Source organism: Lepus europaeus, chromosome 20, assembly GCF_033115175.1.
Source record: "Lepus europaeus isolate LE1 chromosome 20, mLepTim1.pri, whole genome shotgun sequence".
Lineage (NCBI taxonomy): Eukaryota > Metazoa > Chordata > Mammalia > Lagomorpha > Leporidae > Lepus > Lepus europaeus.
This window is the reverse complement of record NC_084846.1, coordinates 3,900,655-3,909,148: the sequence shown is the minus strand read 5'-3', so window position 1 is coordinate 3,909,148 and position 8,494 is coordinate 3,900,655.

Genomic DNA, 8,494 nt, shown 5'->3' with positions numbered 1-8,494 from the left:
GTGGACAGCTGAGCCTCATGCCTCCTGGACTTCATCCAACATCTCTCTAACATGGCAATGATTCATGCAACAGGTATGCCTGATAATGTTTTTAGCAAGCTGTCATCCTTGTCTGAGCTGGAGCTTTAAATTCTATATAAAATATTCTAATGATAGCATATTGTAGGCACACAATTGTACCCACAATTTTGGGTAACTACTCAAAAATGTATAGGCCAACAGAGAAATGAATGGTATCACATTGTTCATATGAACACATATAGTCACACGGAGATGGTTCATGTTTAATCCATTTCTAGGATTCTGAATCTGGAGTGTGAGGGTTCCATTACTTAGGAACTAACTATGCATTAGGAATTCAACCTCTGTTGTTATGGAAAACACTTGAAAAATTCCCTAGGATTGTCCCACTCTGGCAACACAATATGAAATAATGGCCATTGGCTGAGATCCTCCATAAAGAGGTGATTGAAACTTGAATGGAATAAAAGTGACAAAGGCAAATATGTATGGTCTCCACAAGGATGAATGTGTCAATCATAATCTCTTGATTTAGGGTGTACCATAGTATGATAATTACTCAAATCATATATGCCTAAGGTTTTAGAATATATGAAGGAACACATTTGGTATTTATATATATGCATTTGGGTTGCCATCTCTTTCTGTACCAATTCCATCTCTATTAATTAGCTTTTTTTTCTGGAAAACTTTTATTTAATAAATATAAATTTCAAAAGTACAACTTTTGGGTTATAGCCGTTTTTCCCCCCTTAACCACCCTCCCACCTGCAAACCATCCCATCTCCTATTCCTTTTCCCATTCCATTCTTCATTTTTTTGAAATATTTATTTATTTGTTTGTGAGTCAGAGTTACACAGAGAGAGGAGAGAGAGAGAGAGAGAGAGAGAGAGAGAGAGGTCTTGCATCTGATGGTTCACTCTCCAGTGGCTGCAATGGCCAGAGCTATGCCGATCCGAAGCCAGGAGCCAGGAACTTCCTCCAGGTCTACCACGTGGGTGCAGGAGCCCATGGACTTGGGCCATCTTTTACTGCTTTCCCAGGCCATAGCAGAGAGCTGGATCAGAAGTGAGGCAGCTGGGTCTTGAACAGGTGCCCATATGGGATGTCAGTGCTTCAGGCCAGGGTGTTAAACCTCTGTGCCACAGCACCCATCCCCAATTCTACATGGAGATTCATTTTCAATTATTTCATATACAGAAGATCAACTTAGTATATACTAAGCAAAGATTTCAACAGATTGCACCTACACAGACACACAAAGTATAAAGTACTATGTGAATACTAGTTTTACCATTAATTTGCATAGAAAAAACATTAAGGATAGAGATCTTACATGGGGAGTAAATGCAGTGACTCCTGTTGTTGATTTAACAATTGACACTCTTATTTATGACGTTAGTAATCACCCAAGGCTCTTGTCATGAGCTGCCAAGGCTATGGAAGCCTTTTGAGTTCACAGATTCCAATCTTATTTAGACAAGGCCATAATCAAAGTGGAAGTTCTCTCCTCCCTTCAGAGAAATCCTTCTTTGATGGTCCCTTCTTTCCACTGGGCTGTCACTCACAGAGATTTTTTTTTTCAAATGTTTGATTTTTTATTTTATTTTATTTTATTTTTTGGACAGGCAGAGTGGATAGTGAGAGAGAGAGACAGAGAGAAAGGTCTTCCTTTTTGCCATTGGTTCACCCTCCAATGGCCGCTGTGGCTGGCACATTGCGCTGATCCGAAGCCAGGAGCCAGGTGCTTCTCCTGGTCTCCCATGTGGGTGCAGGGCCCAAGGACTTGGGCCATCCTCCCCTGCCTTCCTGGGCCATAGCAGAGAGCTGGCCTGGAAGAGGGGCAACCGGGATAGAATCCGGCGCCCCAACCGGGACTAGAACCCTGTGTGCCGGTGCCACAGGTGGAGGATTAGCCTGTTAAGCCACGGCACTGGCCTTACTCACAGAGATCTTTCATTTAGGTCGGTTTTTTTTTTTTTTTGGCACAGTGTCTTGGCTTTCCATGCCTGAGAAACTCTCCTGGGCTTTTTAGCCAGATCAGAATGCCTTAAGTGCCAATTCTGAGGCCAGAGTTCTGTTTAGGACATCTGCCATTCTATGAATCTACTGTGTATCCTGCTTCCCATGTTGGATCGTAATCTTTTTAATTTTATCAGTTATTATGAGCAGACACTAGTCTTGTTTATGTGATCCCTTTGACACTTAAACCTATCATTATGATCAATTATGAACTGAAACTGATCACTTTGACTAGTGAGATGGCATTGGTACGTTACCTTGATGGGATTGAATTGGAATTCCCTAGCACGTTTCTAGCTCTACCATTAGGGGTAAGTCCGAGCGAGCATGTGCCGAATTGTACATCTCCTCCTTCTCTTATTCCCACTCTTATATTTAACAGGGATCACTTTTCAGTTAAATATAAATGCCTAAGAATAATTTTGTGTTAATTAAAGAGTTCAACCAATGGTATTAAGTAGAACAAAAAATACTAAAATAAATAAAATAGTAAGTTGTTCCTCAACAGTTAGGACAAGGGCTGATCAAGTCATTGTTCCCTCATAGTGTCTATTTCACTTCAACAGTTTACCTTTTAGGTGCTCAGTTAGTTGTCACTGATCAGGGAGAACATATGCTATTTGTCCCTTTGGGTCTGGCTTATTTCACTCAGCATGATATTTTCCAGATTCCTCCATTTTGTTGCAAATAATTGGATTTCATTTTTTTTACTGCTGTATAGTATTCTAGAGTACATATCCCATAATTTCCTTATCCAGTCTCCTGGTGATGGGCATTTAGGTTGATACCAGGTTTTAGCTATTGTGATTTGAGCTGCAAAAAACATTGAGGTGCAGATAGCTCTTTTATTTGCCACTTTGATTTCCTTTGGGTAAATTCCAAGGAGTGTGATGAGTGTAAATTCCAAGGCTGGGTCATGTGGTAGGGCTATATTCAGGTTTCTGAGGATTCTCCAAATTGTGTTTCATAGTGAGTTTACCAGTTTGCATTCCCACTAACAGTGGATTAGTGTGCCTTTTTCCCCACTTCCTAAACAGCATTTGTTGTTAGTTGATTTCTGTATGTGAGCCATTCTAACCGAGGTGAGGTGAAACCTCATTGTGGTTTTGATTTGCATTTGCCTGATGGCTAGTGATCCTGCACATTTTTTTCGTATGTCTGTTGGCCATTTGGATTTCCTCTTTTGAAAAATGCCTATTCAGGTCCTTGGTCCTTCTCTTAAGTGGCTTATTTGTTTTGTTGTTGTGGAGTTTTTCATCTTTCTGTAGATTCTGGTTATTAATACTTTATCAGTTGCATAATTTGCAAATATTGTTCCCATTCTATTAGTTGCCTCTTCACTTTCCTGTTTCTTTTGCAGTACAGAGACTTCTCAATGTGATGTAATCACAACCGTTAATTCTGGCTTTGACTGCCTGTGCCTCTAGCATTTTTCCAAGAAGTTTTTGCCTGTGCCTATATCTTGCAGGGTTTTTCTGATGTTCTCTAATGATTTGATGGCATTGGGTCATAGATTTAGATTTTTAATCCATGTTGAGTGGATTTTTGTGTAAGGTATAAGGTGTAAGGTAGGGGTCTTGTTTCATGCTTCTGTATATGGAAATCCAGTTTTGCCAGCACCATTTGTTGATAGACTGTCCTTGTTCCAGGAATTGGTTTTAGATCCTTGATCAAATATGAGTTGGCTGTAGATGTTTGGATTGATTTCTGGTGTTTCTATTTTGTTCGATTGGTCTATCCCTGTGTTTCTGTACCAGTACCATGCTGTTTTGATTATAACTGCCCTGTAGTATGTCCTGAAATCTGGTATTGTGATGCATCCAGCTTTGTTTTTTTTTTGTACAATATTGCTTTAGCTATTCAAGTTCTCCTGTGAGTCCATAAGAATTTCAGCATCATTTTTTCCAGATCTGAGAAGAATGTCTTTGGTATTTTTTTAAACTTTTATTTAATGAATATAAATTTCCAGTGTACAGCTTATGGATTACAATGGCTTCCCCCTCCCATAACTTCCCTCCCACCCGCAACCCTCCCCTCTCCCGCTCCCTCTGCCCTTCTATTCACATCAAGATTCATTTTCAATTCTCTTTATATACAGAAGATCAATTTAGTATACATTAAGTAAAGATTTCAACAGTTTGCAACCACATAGAAACACAAAGTGAAACATACTGTTTGAGTGCTGGTTATAGCATTAAATCAAAATGTACAGCACATTAAGGACACAGATCCCACATGAGGAGCAAGTGCACAGTGACTTCTGTTGTTGACCCAACAAATTGACACTCTAGTTTATGGCACCAGTAACCACCCTAGGCTGAAGTAATGAGTTGCCAAGAACTCTACTAAGAACTATTGGAACTCATTGAAGAGTTTGGCAAAGTAGCAGGATATAAAATCAATGCACAAAAATCAACAGCCTTTGTATACACAGGCAATGCCACGGCTGAGGAAGAACTTCGAAGATCAATCCCATTCACAATAGCTACAAAAACAATCAAATACCTTGGAATAAACTTAACCAAGGACATTAAAGATCTGTACAATGAAAATTACAAAACCTTAAATAAAGAAATAGAAGAGGATACCAAAAAATGGAAAAATCTTCCATGTTCAAGGATTGGAAGAATCAACATCATCAAAATGTCCATTCTCCCAAAAGCAATTTACAGATTCAATGCAATACCAATCAAAATACCAAAGGCATTCTTCTCAGATCTGGAAAAAATGATGCTGAAATTCATATGGAGACACAGGAGACCTCGAATAGCCAAAGCAATCTTGTACAACAAAAACAAAGCCGGAGGCATCACAATACCAGATTTCAGGACATACTACAGGGCAGTAGTTATCAAAACAGCATGGTACTGGTACAGAAACAGATGGATAGACCAATGGAACAGAATAGAAACACCAGATATCAATCCAAACATCTACAGCCAACTTATATTTGATCAGGAATCGCTGTTTAAACTGAAACACAGCAGACCATCTACTTATAAATGGCAATATCATTTTATATGGTAGGGTTATCCCTGAAAATATGCACACTAATTAATTTCCTTTTTGCTTATTAATGTAGATGCTATAAATGTTCATCATTGAAAACAAATCACAGATATACCTGCTTTATGTTGCTTTCCTGAAGGTCTTTTATTTTTCCTTTTGTTGTTATAATTTAAGTGGAATTTATTTCCCAAACACAAGAGTCAACTAATTCTTGAGCATTCTTCAAATTTTATGCTGTATTGTTCACAAACATCTTAGTCAATATTTACTGTCTTGTTATTTGGATAGCATATCTTTATCACAACTATAGGTAGAAACACAATTATAAGCCGTATTCTGTAATCATTTGACTGCTTTCTCTTTTTTCCTTTGCTTAGTGTTCATATTCCAGGGGACAATGATGCTATTATTGTGTTGAAATTCACATACCCTGTGGGAACCACTGAAGTAATGTACAAGGATGTGGTATTACATTACTTTTACATTCAAATTCTACACTGTTTTTTTTTTTGACAGAGAAAGTGGACAGTGAGAGAGAGAGCAGATAGAAAGGTTTCCTTTTGCCGTTGTTTCACCCTCCAATGGCCGCCGTGGCCGGCGTACCATGCTGATCCGAAGGCAGGAGCCAGGTGCTTCTCCTGGTCTCCCATGGGATACAGGGCCCAAGCACTTGGGCCATTTCCAGTGCACTCTCTGGCAACAGCTGAGAGCTGGCCTGGAAGAGGGGCAACCGGGACAGAATCTGGCATCCCGACTGGGACTAGAACCCGGTGTGCAGGTGCTGCAAGGTGGAGGATTAGGCTACTGAGTCACAGCACTGGCCCCTACACTGACTTTTTATAAAGTATGTTCACAAGTTTATGCAATTATCATGTCTGTGTAGATTGACGCCCTTTGCATCATCCCATAATCAAAGCCTTGTCCACTAAACAGCCACTTGCAAACTTGCATGAACGTGGTTCATGCAACCATTCTTCTCTTTGGTTGCTATGTCTTTACCGACTCTGGAGAGTTCCTGGCAATGGAATGAGGTCATATGAGACCTCTTAGATCTAGCTTCTTTCACATGGCATTACATTTTCAATTTATCCAAGTTATAGCAGGTATCCTTCATTATTTTTATAGCTGTAGAACATTAAGCCTTATGGATCTGCCATATTCAACTTATTCAATCATTCACAGGTGATGATTTGTGTTGTCTCCACACTTCCAGTGTTATGAACAGTTCGTCCTGAGTATTCTTGTAAAAATATATGTTTGGGTATGTACCTCGAGCTCTTCTGAGTGCACAGGATATTTCAAATGGTTCTGAGGAAAATGCAGTGAATATATATGTTTATTTTAGTGAAAACTTCTTGGTTTTATTTATTCATGTTTTAGGCGAGTTTCTAAAACTTAAAACAACTAAAAACACACTCCCCAAAAGGAGTGACTTCCAAGTGAAAAGTTTTTGATAATAATGAAGATACTGAAGAAACAAAACTCTCTATTATTCAAATATAACAATACATAAATATAAATAAGTTGAGTGTTAAAATTCTAAAAGTAGTATTTTGTGTGATATGAATTTTCATGACATTACTGATTTTCTTATTTTCGTAAATATGCATGTGATAACTCATTTATTTATTTTACATTAAAATTTTAAATAATGTTTTCTAAAGGTAGGTAATTATGTTCTTTAATATGAAATTGATGATGCCAGCACTGTGGCGCAATGTGTTGATCCTCTGCCTGCCCTGCTAGCATCCCATATGGGTGCTGGTTCTAGTCCCAGCTGCTCTTCTTCTAATCCAGCTCTCTGCTATGGCCTGGGAAAGCATTGGAAGATGTTTCAAGTCCTTGGGCCCCTGCACCTCTGTGGGAGCCCAGAGCAGGCTCCTGGCTCCTGGCTTCAGATTGGCGCAGCCCAGCCATTGCGACCATTGGGGAGTGAACCAACAAATGGAAGACCTTTCTCTCTGTCTCCCCTCTTACTGTTTGTAACTCTATCTTTAAAGGAAATAAATAAAAATCTTTCAAAAAATAATATAGAATGATGATAAAATACTCAAGCGATTTAAGGGTTTTGCTAATGAGTACACCCATCCCAGATTCTTTCGCACATATCACTGCCAAACACAGAACATAGTAGTTTTGGAGGATTCTGTGCTGGAAATGATTTTATTTCCAAGGTACGTCAGGTTATGCGTTGCTAACACATGACCCCCAAAGTTGAAAGACACCAATGCAGTAAAGATTTACATTAGTCTCAGAGTAAATATATAACAGTGTTTTCTGAGATAGGGGTTGTGCTCCCCAGAGACATGGAGAAAAATGAGAGAAAGACCATTGTTATGATGGTGCTACATCCAATGTTCATGCTTTCCTCACTTGGAATTTCAAAGCATACGGAGCCTCTGGGTATCTTGCCTAAATTCATTCCTTCTGTGAGCAAAAGTCACACTCCTTAAAGCAATGTGCATGTGAAATGTCATCTTCTCTGTGCTCAGAATGACAGAGTGCAGCATGGGGATGGCCTCATCCACAACCATGCCCCACGTTGCTGCCATGGTCCACACCTTCCACACATGAAGAAGCATTAGTCCACAATGTATACATTGACAAGACTCTACATCACCAATGTAACATGTGTCCATTTGCAGAGGAAACTCTTATGCTCCTCTTGAAAGCAATATCACTAGGTACTGAGGATGACTTCTTCCTGGATTATAGTTGGATTTGTCTGGAGTTTACTTCTACATTTTCTGAATCCATTACTTATATTTAGTAACTCATGGGACAAATAGATTAAATTAGTCAAAGAGATTAAAGTCCAGGGAACAGGCAAATACTGTATGTAAAAAAAACTCACAGAGTTTATTTCACCATCTAATTAATTTTTTTTTACTTGTAGTAAGAGTAGTTGAAATAGTCTGTGTTCTTATTTACAGTTAGTAACTTGGAATAATTTACAGTGAATTTTTCAAAGGGTCCCAAAGATGTATGCCTAATATGCCTTATAGAAGGCATCATAAGTCCAGAAGATAAAGCTTAGCTCAGACTGTGAATAGTTGCAATATTGTGTGCGGATTCGGCAAGCTTTCTGTTGGTCACACACTGATATTTAATGTCAAAGGAAAATCACAGTATTATAAAGTAGTCCAAGGGTAGAGATGGAACATAACATAAGTAGTCTGCATACATAGGTTTAAAATTATAGAATGTTCCTATTTTTGTAACTTTGGCCCTACCAGATAACACAAGGTGTCTTTAAGGAGAACTTGTGAATTCTGAAAAGTCTATGGATCAATTTGTATTTGTTGAACCAAAATTGAGCTTGGGTTTCATTTATTGAACTTAAATAGAATTTTAAATGAATCTACCATGATATGTTTGACCTACACAAAATGATAGTGACCTGTCCACCCATGTTTTGCTTATGTTATTGAAGAACTAGGT